This window comes from Procambarus clarkii, unplaced genomic scaffold, assembly GCF_040958095.1.
Source record: "Procambarus clarkii isolate CNS0578487 unplaced genomic scaffold, FALCON_Pclarkii_2.0 HiC_scaffold_1265, whole genome shotgun sequence".
Lineage (NCBI taxonomy): Eukaryota > Metazoa > Arthropoda > Malacostraca > Decapoda > Cambaridae > Procambarus > Procambarus clarkii.
In genome coordinates, this window is record NW_027190294.1 from 2181 (window position 1) to 24764 (window position 22584).

A 22584-nucleotide genomic window follows, 5' to 3' on the forward strand; every position below is an offset into this window, starting at 1 on the left:
TTTTTTTAATGAGTGTAATTGGACAGAATTGTTGCTAGGCAGGGAAGTAAATGAAATGTATGCCAAATTTTTAAAACTATACGAGGAAGGCACACAAACATTCATACCAAAACAGAGATGCAGGACCAAAAAACAGGATTGGTTCGACAGAAATTGTGAGAGGGCAAGAGACCAAAAGACACAAAAATGGAATCAGTATAGGAAGAGGCCAAACCCCCAAACATACCAGCGATACAAAGATGCGAGAAACAATTATACAGCAGTAAGGAGAGAGGCAGAAAGAAATTTTGAAAAAGGGATAGCAGATAAATGTAAAACAGAACCGGGCCTATTCTACAAATTCATAAACAACAAATTGCAGGTAAAGGATAATATCCAGAGGTTGGAAATGGGAAACAGATTCACGGAAAATGAAAAGGAAATGTGTGAAACATTAAATGAAAAGTTCCAAAGTGTGTTTGTACAAAATGAAATCTTCAGAGAACCAGACACAATAAGAATTCCAGAGAACAACATAGAGCGGATAGAGGTGTCTAGAGATGAAGTGGAAAATATGCTAAAGGAGCTCGGGAGGAACAAAGCAGCTGGCCCAGATGGCGTTTCACCATGGGTTCTGAGAGAATGTGCATCTGAGCTCAGCATTCCACTTCACCTGATCTTTCAGGCATCCCTGTGTACAGGAATCGTAGCAGACGTGTGGAAACAGGCTAACATAGTTCCAATCTACAAAAGTGGCAGCAGGGAAGACCCCCTCAATTATAGACCTGTATCATTGACAAGTGTAATAGTGAAAGTATTGGAAAAGCTAATCAAAACTAAATGGGTAGAACACCTGGAGAGAAATGATATAATATCAGACAGACAGTATGGTTTTCGATCAGGAAGATCCTGTGTATCGAATTTACTCAGTTTCTATGATCGGGCCACAGAGATATTACAGGAAAGAGATGGCTGGGTTGACTGCATCTATCTGGACCTAAAAAAGGCTTTCGACAGAGTTCCACATAAGAGGTTGTTCTGGAAACTGGAAAATATTGGAGGGGTGACAGGTAAGCTTCTATCATGGATGAAAAATTTTCTGACTGATAGAAAAATGAGGGCAGTAATCAGAGGCAATGTATCGGAATGGAGAAATGTCACAAGTGGAGTACCACAGGGTTCAGTTCTTGCACCAGTGATGTTTATTGTGTACATAAATGATCTACCAGTTGGTATACAGAATTATATGAACATGTTTGCTGATGATGCTAAGATAATAGGAAGGATAAGAAATTTAGATGATTGTCATGCCCTTCAAGAAGACCTGGACAAAATAAGTATATGGAGCACCACTTGGCAAATGGAATTTAATGTTAATAAATGTCATGTTATGGAATGTGGAATAGGAGAACATAGACCCCACACAACCTATATATTATGTGAGAAATCTTTAAAGAATTCTGATAAAGAAAGAGATCTAGGAGTGGTTCTAGATAGAAAACTATCACCTGAGGACCACATTAAGAATATTGTGCAAGGAGCCTATGCAATGCTTTCTAACTTCAGAATTGCATTTAAATACATGGATGGCGATATACTAAAGAAGTTGTTCATGACTTTTGTTAGGCCAAAGCTAGAATATGCAGCTGTTGTGTGGTGCCCATATCTTAAGAAGCACATCAACAAACTGGAAAAGGTGCAAAGACATGCTACTAAGTGGCTCCCAGAACTGAAGGGCAAGAGCTACGAGGAGAGGTTAGAAGCATTAAATATGCCAAAACTAGAAGACAGAAGAAAAAGAGGTGATAGGATCACTACGTACAAAATAGTAACAGGAATTGATAAAATCGACAGGGAAGACTTCCTGAGACCTGGAACTTCAAGAACAAGAGGCCATAGATTTAAACTAGCTAAACACAGATGCCGAAGAAATATAAGAAAATTCACCTTCGCAAATAGAGTGGTAGACGGTTGGAACAAGTTAAGTGAGAAGGTGGTGGAGGCCAAGACCGTCAGTAGTTTCAAAGCGTTATATGACAAAGAGTGCTGGGAAGACGGGACACCACGAGCGTAGCTCTCATCCTGTAACTACACTTAGGTAATTACACTTAGGTAATTACACACAAAGACACAAAGACACACACACTTAAACACACATAAAGACACACACACAACGACGCACACACACACACAACGACACACACACACACTTACACACACACACACACACTTACACACACATAAAGACACACACACACACACAAAGACACACACACACACACACACAAAGACACACACAAAGACACAAAGACACACACACACAAAGACACACACAAAGACACAAAGACACACACACACAGACACAAAGACACACACACACAAAGACACAAAGACACACACACACACAAAGACACAAAGACACACACACACACACACACACACACACACACACACACACACAAAGACACAAAGACACACACACACAAAGACACACACACACACAAAGACACACACACACACACACAAAGACACACACACACACACACACACACACACAAAGACACAAAGACACACACACACACACACAGACACAGGAATCCCAAAAGTTCACCAAAACTCTTATTATACTCACTTTACATTTTTTTTCTTAAACTAGTTGGGAGAGGTACAGTCTTTGATATGATTGGGAACGGCATTCAACATTTTAAGACCCTTGATTTGAAGAGCAGCATTTCTGGTTTGATTAAGTTGAACTCTTGGGAACCGAATGATATCTAGGGGCAGTGTAACAGCACATCATTCTTTTTTTTTTTTTTTTTTAGATATGGTATCTCATCCATAAAAAATATTTTGTGGAAAAAAATGGGGTTGACCACCAGCCTGTGGTCAGTGGGGACCCTGTGGTGGACCATAAGCCGGTGGTGGACCATTCATTGGCTTATTAGGCAAATCAGATCTTGAATAGTTTCCCAAATAAGACATCAAATTTTATTTATAACTCCAAATTTTGTATTGTTTTTTTTTTAATTAAGGCAAAAAAAAAGAAGAGAATCAATTAATTCTTTATGGATTTATATATTTTTCCAAATTTTATTGCAAAATAAAACTTATAAACCTTTCTATATAATATAAAATTTTTGATGTTTAAGTTTTGTTAATTTTATAAACATAATTTTATTTATCATAGATATTAAATATATAATATTATTAATTTTATGTATAATTTTTTATTTATATTTAAAATAAAAAAAACAAAATATACATTTTGATTAAAATATTCATAGTTACTTTATAATTTGAGATAAAATTTAAGAAAACTGAAATAATATTTTCCCCTTTATAGTTAAATTCGATATTTTATATAAAAATAAAACAAACAAAAAGTCACTCAAAGTCATTTTATATATTATTTATTTATTTTATAAACATTTATTTTAAATAAAATTAATAAAAAACTGAAAAAATATATATATATATTCTTTTTATTAAACAAATATTTCATCACTACTTTCATAATCACTACTTCCATATTCTTTGTAGTCGTTACTTGCCTCTGTATCATAATTATAATCTATATTATCACTATTTTCATCATTAATCCATTTGAAGAACGAACAATACATGCCAACTTCAAAATCCCTAAATACAAAATAATAATAATGACTTACAAATGCTAATAACATTATGGGAGTAATAACTTTGCGAATACCAATTTGGATATAATAATATTCATCGAATAATTTAAACCAAGAAGTTGGTAAAATGTTTCCATAAACATCTAAAAATTGTACTTGAATACAACATTTTTCCTGATCATAAAGAATATTCATTGAACCTCGTTCTTTGAAACATCGAAATTTTAAATTTGATATAACAATATGATATTGATTATTTTCCTTATTTGTTATGTTTAAAAAGTATGGTTTATCTCCATATATAAAATGAACTGCATCTTCAATTTTTGATTGTGACATCTCCTTAGGTTTGAAGCTTTTCTTCAGAACAGATAAAATATAATTCCATCGGTAATTTTCATTACAAAAACATTTCCCATATAAATTACATAAGGGATACTCATCATCACTTAATGCACAATAGAGATAGTAGGCAGCCGTTGCTACAAAATTATTACTTTTGCTTATACTCTGAAACAACTCACGTCCTGTATTATCAAAATATTGAACTGAAGGAGGATTGTTTGAAACAATTTTTAGCGATCCAGTATGGTAAGACGAAGGTATACCATCTCCTATTATTTCTTTCTTACATCCATTACAAAATTTCACGTTTAAGATTCTCAAAACCATAACGGACTCTTCCGGTGTTGTTGTGTGTACTGACAAAGACCATATCGGATGTTTTAAATTGTCTCTCCCATATATTCTTTCAAGAAAAGTGGTTACATTTCCTACTGTAAAAAAGGAAAATTTGAATTTTTGTTTAGTCATTTGTTCAAAATAATCCATTCGAAAATTTGTATTACAGAGACATTTAATGCCATAATTTTCAAAACAAGTTGTAACGTTATCATATAACATTATTTTTTCTGTGAGGATTTGTATTTTGAAGACATATATTCTTCCACTAGCTGAGTAATTTTATGAGTGTTGGATACAACTCGTAATATCCGTTTATGTAATGGCTCATCTTTTTTAATATCAGGGAAAAAGAAAATTGGAATATTAATAAATAAAATGTTAATTTTACCACTCCCACTCCCATTTTCTAAGAACTGTGCAACATTATTTATATTAGGAGAGTAATCACAGACTGAATGGGAATCCAATTTCATAATAAATTTCCTTTTCAATTTTATGAGTAAGTATTGTACAAATAATTGTAAGTCTTCTACACTATTATTTTCAAAGGTAACATCATCATCATTCTTATCAACATTATTAATATTATGATGATGATAGTTGGTTAGAACAATTGTTCCTAAAGGTAAAGCAGGAGGATAAAAGTGTAATTTTTTGAAATAAGATAATGGGATTTCTATACTACCATCAGAGTTACATGCAAACATTATTTAGTTTTGTTTTTAATATTGAGTGAATTCATAAATCGATTAAAAAATTTTTCGGTATTTTCGTAATCAATCAAATCAGTCTTGGATACAAATTTTGCCTTTAAAATTACCTTTGCACATCCACGTTCAATATCTTCCAAATTTGAACATGGATATGTTCCTTTATGTATTTCAATATTATTTTTATCAATCTTACACTTCATCCAAATAGATAATTCTTGTTTTTCCTCATCAAAATGGGGATCCGGACACGCTGTACACGGAAAATGTTTATTGTCATGTAAGTTAGTATACATAGGACCGCAGTTACATAGACCATTAGAATAACCTGGAGCTGTAATTACACCAGATGGTAAATGTACCAGACAAGGATCGCGGAAACAGGCTGAACGTGAGATATCTGGATTAGAAATATATCCAGGGGAACATCGACATATATATTTTTCTTGTTCTTTTAATGGTATAAAAAAGTCTTGGGGGGTCATTTGAGTAAGGTCCACTACTTCATCCTGCCCATTGGTAATTTTAACCAAAGTTCCTCCTGGTTCACATGCAGTTAATCTATTTGTAGTTGCGTTATAAAGACCTGGTAGGTAGGATTTACACTTCCATCGATCTTCTTCAAATGAATACTGTAGAAAACCCCATACTGGGTCACAGAATTTTTCTTCTGGTTGTTTCCAAAGACAGTATGTGCATCCTGGTTTGAGGATTCCACCTCCATAATAATATTTTATATTGCTAGTAGAAGATGATATAGGTATTGCGACCTTTTCTAAATAACGTCCACATTTACGGCCCCCAAGTTTTTGACAAATTTGATTGTCATGTGACTGAGAACTATCTACTTTTAAAATCATTCCCTTACATTTATTGATTTTAATGTCATTATTGTTATCATATTCATTATAATTTAGCCAACCTTGTAGATCAATAAATTCGTGTCTTTCTTCAAATGCAATTTCTTCAGCTTCAATTCCCTCTTTAATACTTTGACGTAAAAAACTATGAATGTAAAAACGATCAGTAATATAAAGAAAATTAAAAAATATAAAAAAAAGTACGAAAATTATAACAGGAATTTGAAGAAAATATTGGTATGTCGAAGAAATCATTTTTGGTTTTTATTTAAGAGAAAATTTAGGAGTTTCTCAGTTGAAACACTTTTATTACAATTTGTGGAATAACAGTGAAAACGATGATGATGAATATAAAGTCTACCTGAAGGTGTACGAGATTTACCACGAACTTCATGAAAAGGACAAAAAATATTACATTGCCATTTTTGGTTCATTGCTAAGAGTTCATTATATGGCTCCTTACATAATAATTCAGCACATTTTTGTGTAATTATCTCTGAGTTTTTTTTTTAAAATTGTTTAATTTTTGGTTGATGCAGCGATCGTTTTAAAACCAACCTAGGACGACTAATTACATTTCCTCCTCCTCCTCCTAAATTATTATTATTATTATTATTATTATTATTATTATTATTATTATTATTATTATTATTATTATTAATAATTATTTCAAAAATATTATTTCTAGTGGATAAGTGTCCCTGTTTAATTTCATTGATACTAATAAATTCTATTGAAGTCTCAATACATCGATATATGAATGAAACACTCGCCATATTGGTACATGATCCTTATCACTAAACAATAGAGAGAGAGAAAAGCTTACAAGATAATATAAAGGATATTGTAGAATCAGAGAACCTATATATGTCAGAAGTAAAATATTTATCATGCAAATATGATCGGCGCACGACACTGAATTCTGTCAGGCCAACTACAACAGTATTTTCTTCAAATTCTTGTTACCAATTTTCATATTTTTTTTAATATTCTATAATTTTCTTTATATTGCTGCTCCTTTGTACATACATAAGTCTTTTAAGAGGGACTGGAAGCTGAATCCTCCTATTATTATTTATTATTGAAACTTGACATAATGGCTGACGAGCCTTATTACCAAAAGAGAGTAAGACAAAAGTTTACAGATATTATAAAGTATATTGAAGAATCAGAGAACTTAATTATAGCTGTACCATCAGAAGTAAAACAATTTGAAGAGCTGTTAAATTCTTGGGTATTATATTTACCTAATCTCCAAAATGTTGTGGTAAAGAGAGGAAATTGTAATAAGTGTTGGTACCAAAGTGAGAATAAAAAAACACTCACTATTTTTAGGTCACCTTTCGAAATAATTATTAAGCAAAATGATATAAAAGTTAGCTCTTCGTTTCTTATGAAAGATGTAATATTATTATTAGTAGAAGCTATTCAAAAAGAAAAGAGAAATATTCATGTATATTGGGATTAATTAATAACAAATATAATAAATTTATATACAGTTTTTATAAACATTAAATTTAATTTAAATTTCAAATAACATTAAGTATTATATCAAATTTGGGAATATAAAAACCATTAACTAATTTCAAATATATTTCATTGGAAAATATTTCACATTCATTATTATAGAATAAATTTAGAATATTGTTATATGTTACATTTGAATTTTTATGTTTATTTATAATATCCCAAACTTTTAAAATATGAAATTCCGTCTTATCAATATATAACGGATCTATTTGTAGATAAAAATCAATTTCTTCAGTATTTTCGAGGAATTCACTCATTTTTTTAATATTTATTAAAAAAGACATGATTATTCAGTACTATTCCAAGAAGTATAACTTCAACTAAATTAATGTGAAACATCAACTTAAACTAAAATTTCAAATGATGATATTAACATTTAGTGATTATTTAAGACACCAGCTAGCTCTAGTAGCCAATGTGATGAACCAATTGGCTTATAATGTCAGGTGTGAATAATTTCCTATAAAATTTTGTAAAAATACACTTATATATGTCGATTGAAAAATTTGCTTTAAGGTTGTTAGAGAGGTTCAAAACCTCTTTATCCTCATAAGATGGGATAATCTTAAATATTTTGGCTAAGTTAACATTAGGAATAATATATAAAATTCTTTTGAAAATTTCAAAAATATCATGTGATGATCCCAAATATATCCTTACATTAGCAAAAGTAATAGTACTTTGTTTGGCTTGAAACTCAAAGTGCATATCTTTCGTTTCAAAAGGGTCAAAGGTCAAAAAAAAATTACATTTATTTTGACATGGCTTACTCCTTAAAATCCTTTCTTCAGGAGTCCTGAGAACGGTTGGTAGAGTGATACACAGCCTATCAGGTGGTTCCAGTTCCTTAATTGCTTCGCCATATCTCTGGGCATCTTCTTTTCTTATTTTTTTGGTGTGTAGAAAGATAGGTCGACATAAATGACGACGACGAGGGCGGCGTTGAGGAACTTTTGTCATCTACAAACGAAATGAAACAAATAAATAACTAAGTTGTGTGTTTGTTAGTCATTATTTGTTTGGTAATTGAAGGGGCTGGGCCAGGTTAAGTCTTAGAGAATAAGGAGGAGAAGGAGAAGGAGGAGGAGGAGGAGGAGGATGAGGAGGATGGGAAGAAGGAGGAAAAGGACGAGAAGGAGGGGGAGAAGGAGGAGGAGAAGGAGGAGGAGGAAGAGGAGGAGGAAGAGGAGGAGGAAGAGGAGAAGGAGAAGAAGGAGGAGAAGGAGGAGGAGAAGGAGGAGGAGAAGGAGGAGGAGAAGGAGGTGGGGTTTTGGAACTTTTAAAAGTCATAGAAATTGTACTGGAAAATTTATCTAGATAACTAATTGGAGGAGGAGAAGGAGAATGAGAATGAGATGGTGGGTGTGTTGTGGCAAGGAAGGAAGATTGATCTAAAGAAATTAGAGGAGGCGAGTAAGTAGGAGTCCAATTAAAATCTTCATCCATCATTTTTTTTTCCATATTTTCGGAAAAGGACACGCTTCTTTTCCTTGTATCCTGAATTTCAGAATCTGGATCTATAAAAAAAAATAAAAAATAAATAAATAACCAGCTATGGCTAGGAAAATCTTTTGCTCTGATTTTTCATTTTATAGCCACCACATCTGTCCTGAGTTTCGGACAAGGAACTCGACAGTTATACACTTGAATTGATCCTATGAAGTATGTATGATCATCACCATTCTGTATCGCAAAGACTACAAGCTAATAAAATCTTATCTCTGTGAATGGCTTCCAGGGTCACGGCACCTTAAAAACAGAAAAGATTTGCAACTCACCTTTTACTTTACTGGAGAAATCTCTTGCTAAACCCTTAGAGAGGTGATTTATAGTAGGGACCCCATGGTCCATACTGTTGGGTGTAGCAGGGACACACTGATGTGTGTGGAACCTCGAGTCCTTTAATATTTATACCCTGACAGGATGGGACTTTCCCGGATGGAGGCAGGGGGGTGGGGGAATTCCGTTGAGACCACTAGAATTCACAACACCACCCTGACACATCGAAATAATACTCTTACCTTTTAAAAAAATGAATACAATTTCACGAAAGATATTTCTTCTTGTTTTGTTATCAGTACGAGTAATAGTTAGTCACAATCCCCATTTATATACTGAATGTGCAGTCAACGAAAATGGAAAAAGATTGACAATATTTGAAGATTCAATTAAATTTTGGTTTGTAAGAAATAACCTCAATTTTATAATATCTATTTATTACGATAGAAATTTAAATGAATTATTAGGATATAATAATACAGAACAACATAAATGGTTAAATGCAGAGTTAAAATTTGGGAATGTTTCACAACTATTTATATTAAATAAATTTCAATTACCAATGAAAAGACGACTGAATCAAAACACAACAAGTAAATTAATAGGAAGATTTGTAATATTTAGCCATATCAATATTCTTCTAGGTTGCCCTCAAGGCTGGCCATACAGAAAATTATCATCATCAATGAAATATGATTTACAAATTGCTGCCTCAGGTAACGAAGAGGAATATCTTATTCTGACGCCCTTAGCAGATACCTATGTTAAGTTTTTAATAGATGGTCAAAGAAAGACACTATGTTTGGATCACAGTCATTCACAAATAAAGGTTGTGAATAATGTTAATAAATTATCAGAAAAGTGTGATACCTTAAATAGAATGTCGTCTGTTGTTATCAAATTTGTGTACGATGAGAATAATATTAAAATATTGGATGAACAAGATAGCATTCTTGACAATATAACAACATATAATAATAAGACTCGTCCTATACTTAAAGTTCTTCGAGAAGATTTAAATGGGACACTCTATATAGCACAGTGTATTGGTAATTGTAAAAAAAGTATTGATTCGCATGCTATTACCTATATGCATCAATATTTGTTTGTTTTGTGTATAATAATAATTATAATTTCAGTAAGTTTATTAATTATTCAATTATATTATATTATATGTGTTAAAAGTAAAAAAAAAAAAAAAAAAAGGCAGGAAGAAATAGGAGAGTATATTTCATACGAACTTCCCGAACCACTTTAAACTAAAATTTATGTTAATAAACATCAACATCCCATCAAAAACTTAAACTATTTCTTTATCAATGTCTAATGTATCAAAAAATGCCCCAAACCCAAAACCCAAAACAACCATTGGAATTTAAAACACAATTCTTGAGATAATCCAACATGATTTGATTGATGTGTATAGTTAATCTGGTATACTAATAACGGTGTTTCCTCTTTGAAAAGAAACGATCTAGTACTACTTACTATCGGATATATATAGCAAATATCTTCATTTTTACTAAAAGTTCGGCTTGAAATGAAAGAATTCAACAATGTTAAGTTAACAGGAAGTGCACACTGGTTGTTTTCTACTTTACGTATTTCTACTCTACTTATTCCTTTAAAGAGTAGAATTTCTTTAGTATGTTGAATACCACGATTCAAATGACAAATTATTCTTCCCTCTAATGTTTCCAAAGGGTTATTTAATTTAATCTTAACCGTGGTCATTTTACATTCATATATTTTACATCCTATATAGTATTTATTATGATCTGGAAAAGTTTCGTATAATAAGCGTCCCTCTGTTTCTTCATTTATATCTACATTTATAGTTAATTTTGGATATAAGAAATAAGAGTATGTATAACATGCACCACATGTTATTGAAAATGAAATATTATAAACAGTTGGGATCATTACTTTTTCTTTAAATAATTTTGTTTTTGATTGTTGATGTCTTGTTTGCCATGTAGGATGGAATGGGTCATTTATAAATGTCATATATGGAGTTTTAATAGATAATGGAGCCCATGGAATTATAGAATGAGCAAAACAAACAGTAGTACTTTTTCTTACGGTCAATATTAATAATAATACTAATAATTGATTCCAATCCATTACCTTAATTTATAGGATTAATGACTTTGATTTTCTTGGTCACACACTTCTTTATATAGTGGATTTTTTTTATATTTATTCATTATAAAAGGATATATTTTTTATTAGGTAAGATTACAATTATGATTTCAATCCATACCCCTAAAATGAAACTTGCCAGCTACATAATTGATCAAGCAAGAGGATCAGCTGCCATTTGTGGAGAATATGCCTCTGCTACATTAGGCGTGTTGAACAATTATAAAGATATTAAAATATATTGCCTCATTGGGAAGGACTGGCTTGTTGATAAACTTTCAAACTTCATTCCCATCGAATATTCAGGTTATACACTTGTAAAATATGAAAAAACAAAAAAAGGAGGGTTCATAGCAATCCCTGAATTAATACATCCGGAAGATGTACCAGTATTGATATACTTTATTGAGTCTCCGTCAATACGAGTATTGCTACCTAAAAACTACATTACATGGAAAGAACAAATTACATCAAAGTTCACAGTTGCAAATGGTACCCTCGACAATGGAGAACCTCCCAACTTTTCCGATATAGTTGGGAGATTTTATGAAGAAGTAATAAAAAATATGGATACTGATGCCGAAAGATGTGGAATTTTTCCTTCATTTAAAACAGATCAAAAAGTTTGTAAATTGTATCCAGTAGATCTAAGGTTGACATTTATTCATCCCCGTTTTGAAATTAAAAGGAAACGAAAAATCTGTGAGTGGTTTAATGAAGATGAGTATAATATTCCATTTCTTTCAATATTCGAGAGGTTAAAAATACCTGACCTTTGTAATGCTTCTTCAACGACATTACATGAAAGGGAAGGTACTGCAAAGAGGACTATAAAATGTAAATTACAAGGCAAGAAAATTCCCATTGGTCTCTGTGTACCTTCGCTAATATTATATAAATTTGGTTATAAAAGGGCTGAAATATTGAAAGAGCCTATAACCTTAGGCGTAATGGCTTTAGGAACCAGTAATCAGAATATGGACGAAAAAACTTATGTCATGGGAGCCTTAAAGAAAAGATGGAGTTGTACTCGCAGGAGGAGTGGGCAAATAAATAGGTATCCACAGTATGTAAAGTGTTATGAGCCAGTTGGTCTCGTATATGAGTCTCAGATATTTGATAGATTCAGTCATAACCTAATTGATGGTTATATAATATCAAATAATGATGACCAATACTTATTCAGCCCATATGTCTGTCTTGGGTTACTGACTCGAAATATCAAAATCCTTCCTGTCATATATACTCATTTGCTATTCCCTAGAGGAAACGTTTTTGTAATTCAGAAGTCTGATGTAATCTGGTGTGTTCTCGGAAATTGCAAAGTGGCTCCTCCAAATACTATAGTTAATTGTATGAATGACCTCTAATTTTTTATAGGCTTTAGGGGACGTCGCACTTGGCCTACAACTTTCATGTTTGTTTAAGTTAATTTGTTTATATTTGAGTTAAAACGAATTAACTTAAATAAACTAACACAACAAGAAAATCACTCTGCCTTATTAGGCAAATGGGGTCTTTTTTGCATAGTGGCTAAGAAGTACGTTCTATGCCAGAGAACAAACGTCTCAGCCTACTGTGCAAGAAAGACCCCATTTACCTAATAAGGCTGAGTTCATTAGATTATTTTTAGTCTCCTCACCTCTGTCAGAATCAATATAACAGTTTGTGAACTGGTAATAAATAATAAGCCCAAATACAAAATATAATTCTTTACTGATGAGTATTTAAACCAAACCAACCATATATATATTGAAAAACGAGCGAAACGGCATTTTACTTTTTGGTGCTATGAGTTTTTACATAAATTTTCATTATGCCGGCATTTTTGGGTACATTTCTGATTATTTCTTTTGCAAATACATCTATGATTTAAACAAGATAAAAGTTTACAGTGGCATACTAATTGTTTCAAGTGCCTATTATCACTGAGAAAGTAATTTGATTGTCTACGAACAATCTCACGAAGCCCAAGTTGTTGATTCTTATTAATTTCGCTTGGCATTATTCTTTCGATTGTTTTATCAAAATCGTTTCTTGATAGATATTGATTAATTGTTCCAAATTTTGTAGCTACACGATATAAATCTCTTTCATTGTCTATTTCGATGATAATTCCACTGATTGTTCGCATTCCTGTTTTGTTTTCCCTATCTTCTTTAGGTATTATCACATTAACACTATCATATAGGCTAACAGGTGTTACATTTGCCGATGACAATTGTAACATTTTTGAGGCATTAGTTATCTGACGCTCATAAACTTTGCTTCTAATAGTTCCTAAATTTTCAATATGTAAATTATATGAATCGTTATTTACTTCAGAATTATTATTATCATTAGGTTTACCATCTTCTAAATTACATAATCTTCTATTTATTATTACTTTAGGCGACAGCACAATACCAGGTGATGATGGTGTTGGTGGTGATAATATAGGGGGTAATGAAGGTGGCGGTATTTGTGGCAGGGATAATATGGAAGTAGAGGCAGTTGTAGCACCAGCAGCAACAGTAACAGTAACCTCCTCAACCTCATCAAAAATTATTTCTTCCATGTCTGGCAACGGTGAAGAAATCTGACGCAGCAGCGGACTTGATGATGACAGGGAATACTGCAATTATATAAAAAAAAAAAATTTTAGTATACAGAAATTAATTGAGGACTTTTGTTTTCCAAGGTTGAACTGAAAACAAAACCAATAAATATTAAGGAATTTTACCTTTGCTTCTTTGCCTCTTTTTTCTTCATCCTCTTTGTCTTCTTCTTCTTCTTCCTCTTTGTCTTCTTCTTCTTCTTCTTCTTCTTCATTGTCATCATAGTGACAGTTATTGAACAATTGGCTATATATTGAGGGCGAAAGACGAATCTTCATAATTATTGGCGGTTCTATACCAAAAACTGCCTTGTAAGGCGATATGCCAATTCCACGTGAATATGCTGTGTTTTTGGTGAATTGCACAAAGGGAAGTCCAGCTGACCAATCTCGCGTTTGATTCTCACACATCCAACTGCCAAGCATTTTGATTACATCCCCATTCGCACGTTCAATGCTCCCTTGGCTCTGTGGATGACGAGGTTTGCTATTAATGAGGAGCATGTTGGGCCACATTTCGTTTTTTAGCTCTTGAATCACCTCTGCCACAAATTCACGGCCGTTATCGCTCTGCAGAATTCGTGGGGCTCCCAAGAGAGCAAATATATCGAGTAAGTGGCGTGCCACTTCAATCGCCCGTTTACTGCGAAGAGCTCGTAAAACCGAAAACTTTGTTAAATGATCTTGATAATGTAAAATATATTTATACACACATCCTCCTTCTTTTTGCATATTTATTAAATCCATTTGTCCTCGCTCCGCAAAACTGGTCGATACAATGGGCCGTATTACCCCCTTTTTTCGTCGAGGAAGTCGTTTCAAATTACATATGTGGCAGAGTGAAATAAAGAGTTTCACCGATTGTTGAGTGACGTTAGCGATAGTTTTACTTGCTTCAAAATAAGTTCTTTTTTCTCCTCCGTGACAAACTGCTCTGTGTGCATCATAAATCGTATCATACAATTGCCCTTGATGTATGAAACGACGACACATCCGGCCAGGATCAGCTGTTGTTGCTCCTGTTGTTGTTGTTGTTGTTACAGCCGTAGTAGAATGACGATTGTCACTGGTCAGTTTACGCTTTGTCCCCCGCTTCATTCTTCGTTCAGTTTCGTCGATGGTTACTAAGACATCATCCCCAAATAGATTTTTGACATCATATCGAGACAATAGATCATATTCATGAGAGGTCTTTGTAGTCAGTTTCAATTTAGCATTTTTGACTTCCTCGATGTATTGGGCTAATTTATCTCGAGTGAAAATTTTCCGGCTTCCATGCCCACCTTTTTCCAACATTTGGTTAATTTTTAATTCAAATTCCTTTTTTTGTATCACCTCTTCTTCTCTCTCACACCCTTCATTAACTTTTTGTCCCAATGGTAAAGACGTGGATGATGAAGGTAATGGTTCTTCATCAACACTAGTATCGTTATTATCACTTCTTTCTTGTTGTTTCTGTCCACATGTTAATGGAGAGGAAATTGTAGGTGTGTCCTCCATGCTGGAGCAAAATCGACTGACTCTGATATTAACCCTCACACGCTGAATATTTTATATTGACCAATCACTGGCAGGCTTTCTTGGTTAAGCTGGCAGTTTATAGTTTGTGCTTATTTGACTAAATTATTCCTGTAAGACAACACAAACATTGTTGTTACATTCTAGGTCAATTATTTCAAGTTTCCGTTAAAATGTCAGTGTCATCAATATCTAGCAAAATTATTATAATACTTTGCCTAATGGGCAGAGTGCACTTACTGTATGTGAAAAAAAAAAAAAAAAAAAAGGAACTAGACTAAAATTTAATTTATTGACTATCATCAATTCAATGTGTGTGTTGCGGGTTACAAACAAAAAATCAGTGTAGCATCATACCCTCCCTGAGAGAGTGAAATATCATCAGTTCAATGTGTGTTGCTAGTTACAAACAAAAAAAAATTCAGTGTAGCATCATACCCTCCCTGAAAGGGTGGAGGGAGGTGTTAAACAATGATAGGGTTAATTACCAATGTTTGAATGTGGTTTGGGGAAGTTGGTTGACGGTTAGCCAATTTCCTTAACTCTCAAAACTTAGCTGATGTTCTTCTTTATGTTAACGACCACTTGTATATCTTCCTTAAGTATGTTAACTATAGCCTGAAGTGCATCCTGCTGCCATTTTAGGTATTGTAATATATCCTGCACTTTGTCAACAACCAGTCCATACCGTTGGGCTCGCGGAAAACTACCAGGCTTTATAGACTGAGCCATTAGTTCATTCAAACATCCCTTGAGGTCCTGCAGCTGCATATACAAGTTTTCTAATCGCAGTCGAATTTGATCCTCTATTTCTTCTAGTGGTAGATTTTTTTTCCTTTCAACCTCTTGTGCTGACACCAATTTTAGAACTCGGCGCATTATATTTGTCTGTTTCAACTTAAAATTCTGAATGGTAACTTTAATTGTCGTCTGCATACAACTTAATTGTCTTATATCATCCATAATATTCTTCATACTATTATGAATTTTATTACCATATTCTTCTTGATACTTGAACTGTTTCTGTAATTCCTGAAATCCCACTTTTACAACAGGTATCAATTTCTTTGGGTCAGGATTTTTTTGCTTGCCCAGTTCCCACAATGCTGGATCAATTCCTATAAACAATAAATAATTTATTTTAATTTTTAATTCCACAAATGTAGGAAAAAAATACCTATCTTCACTTTTGTCATTATGTCACGATAAGTAGATGGATTGGTCATATCAAAATCATTTACCTCTTTGCGGTGTATCAAGATATTTCTTCATTTGTTGTTCAGTTAAAGTCAACATTGGAATAATCTGTTCAATAAACAAATTCTGAAACAGAAAAAGTAGTCATTTTTGTCTCTGTCTGTCTATCAAAAAACGTTCCATTAATAATGTCCCTTTTAAGCTAATTTGATTATTTAAGCCAACCTGATATCAATTCCCATTAAATATATTGGTGCAAGCTATAATAAGGCTTACTTTAGGCTTACCTTAAAAATTGAATTGTATGATGCTCTTAACATATGACTAAAGGTGTCAGTGGTAGATGCACGTTGAATCTCTCCTAGAAGGTATATTATAATATAGAGCAGTTTGCATAATACCATACTTGAAATCATTTTTTATGATAATTATTATTAGGGAAAACATTATAAAATCTTTAAAATTCTTTTACCATTAGGAAAAACTTGCTGAATGTAAAATCTGAAGTTCGTTTTGTTTGGTACTTCAGCAGCAAAAATTTCATTAACAACAACTTCATTACCTCCGAATAATAGACTCAATGCTGAAATAACTTCCTGTTTGTAGGCCCTGGAAGAATAAAAAAAAAAGAAAAAAAACATTTTTTAATGTTCCCGGATCCTAGTCATATTTAACACTGAAAAATTATTAGAATATTATACAAGTATATGAATATTAATTACTTACTCCACTTCTGAAAGGCCCCTTCCAATTATAATTTGCACAATACCATCTTCATTACGATAATTGGGAATTTTTGTATAGCAAACTACTTTGAAACGACAATATGGATTTTCAGATGTGAACTCTACAGGTGACATATTGGACGAATAATAACCTGGAATAAAATTCATAAAATTATACTATTTTAATTATATACATTTTACAATATTATAAACAACTAGTCAAATCTACTAAGTTTTCCATAATGGTTTACTCACTACCACATTGAAAAAAAATAAAATCCACATATTTACCTTTACCAAACCCCCAAAAAGCTTGAAGTTGATTCCACTTTCGCAAGACCTCATCATTTTCATTATTGAAGTAGGAAGGAGCACAGATTGCAATATGTAATGCCATTGATGATGAGCCCGGTTGTTGGTGAAGCATCTGAAACTGATGATTGCCCCTATTTGATTCGACCAATGAAATTAAAACAATGTTCATCGAATCCTCACACATTATGGTGAAACCATTTAACACACCATCTCACCAAATGACCTACAACAGATCACAATTGCCTTATGTTTGTAAATATATATTAATTTAACTAGTCAGTGGTATGAAGAAAACATTCAATAAAACATATCACTAACTAGTACAAATCAATAAATATCCAGCGACAGGCCTCCGTTGCAGAAATAGGAAAGCGTCTTTTCTTCACAGAAGTTCGTTTGTCAAATATTATGGAAAAAACAAAACAAAAAAAAACACTTCAATCAATATCATAATGCGCTTCTGTTAATAGGTCGAATTAAAAATTTTAACAATAATATATATCCAGCAGACAACATTGAGTTAACAACCACACTTCTTTTTGGCAAGACGAAACTTTATAGTTGATCTGGTGGTTTTCAGTCTATGACAAGCAGGCAACCCACAATCATCATTAACACATGAAGACACATGTGTATGCAAGAGGGTTGAATATAAGATTAACACCGAACAATGTGGATGTCTAGAAACTACTACATGATGACGAACCCGGCGAAACATTAGACAAATCGGGGTACAAGTTTTTTTTTGACATGATGCACTGTGGACAAATTCATACAGCAACACATTGGTTCCATCGTGGTTAGCAAACCATTCTAATATTTGTAATAAACTTTGAGTATTAATTTCACAATAACGTTGTTTTTTTGATATAGTCTCAGGCGTTATATTAACCAACTTTCTCAAAGCCACATTTTCATCATTGGAATGGATATGGTTTTCTATTTTAACAATAATAGACTTGCTAGTTGAAGTAGTATCTTTTTTCTCTTTTATCTTCTTCTCTTCGGCTCCCTCACTGATATCGCTAATATCATCCTAGAAAGATTAGATTTCATCACAAATGCACCTGAGACATTATTTATTTATTTATTATAATATAGTGTCCAAAGCTTCATCATGCTTATCATAAAATAACTTTTAGGTACTTACACCACAAGATTCCTTGGATAGCTCCATTACACAGTAGCCCGTATTACTACTGAACAGGATTCTGGCATACTGGTTGACTGGACTGGATACGGAGGCTCTTATATATTGTATCACCGGCATATTGCATGGAACTTAATGTAATGATTCATTTCTCTCGTTGAATTATATTCATTGGTGAATATAAAATAGAAAAGTTGATTCAATGGCGATAACCAAACTTGGTGTTTACATCGGACGATAGTAGTACTGCTTGGTAATCATGTGATATGTTGATATTTTATAAAGAAGATTATGGTTTTGTTATTATGTCCATAATTACATACCTCATATTTTGTAGTCTTGTAATTAGTGGAAAGAGAGAATGTAAGGTATTTAATTCATTATTCATCAAGTCAAAATATAAATATGATAAGTAAAATAGTAAAAGATAATAGATATATATTTTTATTTTTATATTAAATTATTTATATTCTGTATAAAAAAAAAACATGTTCTATTCCATCCATCAACTAATTAACTAAAAGTCTGAATCTAATGTAAAAACACTGTATTGATCTGAATTCATTATACCATATTTTTTATATTCACTTACTTTTTTTTCAAAAAAATTAGTTTTCCCTTCTAATGAGATATTTTCCATAAAGTCAAATGGATTTTCTACATTATAAAGTTTCTTAAAACCGAGTTCAAAGAGAAGTCGGTCAGCCACAAATTCTATATACTTCCCCATTAGATCACAGTTCATACCAATAAGTTTGATTGGCAAGGCATCTGTTAAAAATTCTTGTTCAATCTTCACAGCATTATCAATGATAGAATATACATATTTCTGATCAGGCTTATTAATCAAGTACTTAAATATCAAGCAAGCAAAATCTGTGTGTAACCCTTCATCTCTAGAAATCAATTCATTACTGAAGGTTAGACCTGGCATTAAACCACGTTTTTTTAACCAAAATATTGCAGCAAATGAACCACTAAAGAAAATACCCTCTACTGCAGCAAAGGCAACAATGCGTTCGGCATATGTTGCCGTTCTATTGGTAATCCACCTTAGAGCCCAATCAGCTTTTTTCTTAACAGCTGGCAGCGTTTCAATAGCATTAAATAATCTGTTCTGCTCCTGTAAATCTTTTATGTATGTATTAATAAGTAAACTGTACATTTCATTGTGAATATTTTCCATGGCAATCTGAAAACCATAAAAACACCTCACTTCTGGTATTTGTACCTCTTGGCAGAAACGTTCAACAAGATTTTCATTGACGATACCATCTGATGCGGCAAAAAATGCTAGAACATGTGAAATGAAGTGACGTTCCTCGTCATTAAGTTTCTGTTCCCAATCTACAATATCCTTTGACAAGTCTACTTCTTCAACTGTCCAAAATGATGCTAGCGCCTTCTTATACATTTTAAAGATATCATGATTTTTAATTGGGAACAATGTAAAACGTCCTGGATTTTTAATCAAAAAGGGTTCAATCATCTGAAAAAAATATATAAATAAATAAATAAAATATTTATTTTAACATTATGTTCACTATCATAGCATAATAAACGAATGAAATTATTGAATTTTGAGTAAAAAAGAGATTAATTTACTACGTACATGTTCTTCCATCCTATATTTTATGTAAACTAAAATAGGTATATATACATACATACATATACATACACACACATATATATTCTTTTCTTTGACACGCTTCCCAATGAGCAGTATCCATTATAACACCAGGCAGTAATACTTCCTATGTTTTGAAGGCATGCCAATTGAACCTGATTGTGACTCACTGCTGCGTTTGTTGCTATTTACTTCAGTAACAGTATATTCACTATCTGGGAGAACTTCAGAAGGGTATATAGGGGGTATTTCATTGTTCCAAGTATCAAGTAGATTTGCTCTCAATTTTTCTGAATTGATACTCCCTATATCTTCTGTTAAAATATTTAAAGATTTTAAATGAGGTTTAATACTAATGTCTGCAAATTCATATGAAAGGTATTTATTTACCAATACATAATTCATATGAAAGGTATTTATTTACCAATACATAATTTCGTTCCCAGTCATTCATACTTAAAATAATCTTAACATCTTCAAAATGTTTTAAATTAAAGTTTTCCACTTTATTTATTGAGGACCAAGTAATTGAAGCACATTTTATAATAATTATTTCACTGTTTTGAAGATCAATTAATACGTCGGCAAATGTTTTTCTTACATTTATCGATGAAACATTATCTAATATAAGTAAAAATGAATTTTCCACTAAATGATACAAGTTGATTGTTGGATTAAAGTTTTGTAAAAATTCCACTTTTATTTTTAAATTATTTCTCCATATGACAATTTTATCCCACACTTGAATGATATTTTTGGGGGCTGTTAGTATTATAACAGAATATTTTCTGGGGTAGATTTCATATTGCTTTTTCATGGTTTACAAAAAAAAAAGCAACTGCTCCACCCTTGCTGACAGTTGGGATCTTGAAGAACAAATAGAACCAATATCACCATCACTTTATAATTATCTGAAAATGATAAAAAAAATAGTTCTTTGTATATTATAAGCTCAGAAATATATAAAGATGTGTTGATACAAAAGTAGAATGAATAATTTGTTCCACAAGAACAAATCTACATACCTTATTTTTTATATAATTATCTTTTTAGTTTTAATATTTAAACAGGTTACTATATCATGCTTTATAGTATTATAAATCCTACATTTTAACCATGATCCTAAATTTAACCACAGCAAATGGATCACTCATTATATTAATATTTTTTGCCCACATTTTACATATTATAATATTTTCACCTGGGCTAAGTTTCAATTGAATAGGAAGAAGTGGGGCATAATATCCATCTACATGTTCCTTGGTTGGAAAATAATAAACAGGAAAACCTTGCGGAATATATTTGTTTGGACTATTAACCCAAATATGTGAACAAGATACCCATACACATTTTGGTAACTTATTACCATTAGCAATTGAGCTTTTCTTCATATTTTCACGCAGGCTTGTAATCTCATGATCTGCAGAGGATGGAAGATCTTCAATATTCTCATATACAATAGGTGAAAAATTTGGAAGATTACGAATAGATAATAAAATTATCGGTGTTAAGGTATTAAAATACCAATTCTCTTTTCTAAATTGATCAAATATGGATGTATCAAATTTACAAAATACATTATTATTTTCATCATTAGGAATCGTTGTATCATCATTACAATTAACTGTATTTACATGAGAAATCATATCGTAACCACGATTTTGGTCCATATAATACTTACTTTCAAAGACAACATACAGACCAGCAGGTTTAGTATTAGTTTTTGTAATGAAATTCATTGACAGTTGAGGATGCTGAGTTGAAATTGTTGACCTATTTCTTGAATAATATAAATATATAATTGAAAAGATCACAATTAAAACTATTATAAATATTATAATATATAAGGAATTTGATAGTGACATTATTATTTTATTTTATATAAAAAAATGTCTCTCACATCTAAACTAATAATGTATACTACTGATTATATTATATATATAACGAAACAACATTCTTGTTGACTTAGTTGTGTTATTTTGGATACGATGGTCATCTAGTCAATATGTGGGGTTACCTGCAGGGGTCACGACTATCCTCAGTTCTAATCTACACATGAATAATCTTCCATTTAGACCACCACACAGCTGAGTGGATACGAACATTGGATAGTGTCTTTCACCCTGATACCCCTGTT

The 22584-nt window shown here is 32.2% G+C and overlaps 1 pseudogene; it reads right to left on the reverse strand.

Moving 5' to 3' along the window:
* Positions 1 to 19337: 19337 nt before the first annotated feature.
* LOC138362134 (ribonucleoside-diphosphate reductase subunit M2 pseudogene) lies at positions 19338 to 20300 on the reverse strand (annotated as a pseudogene).
* Positions 20301 to 22584: the final 2284 nt, after the last annotated feature.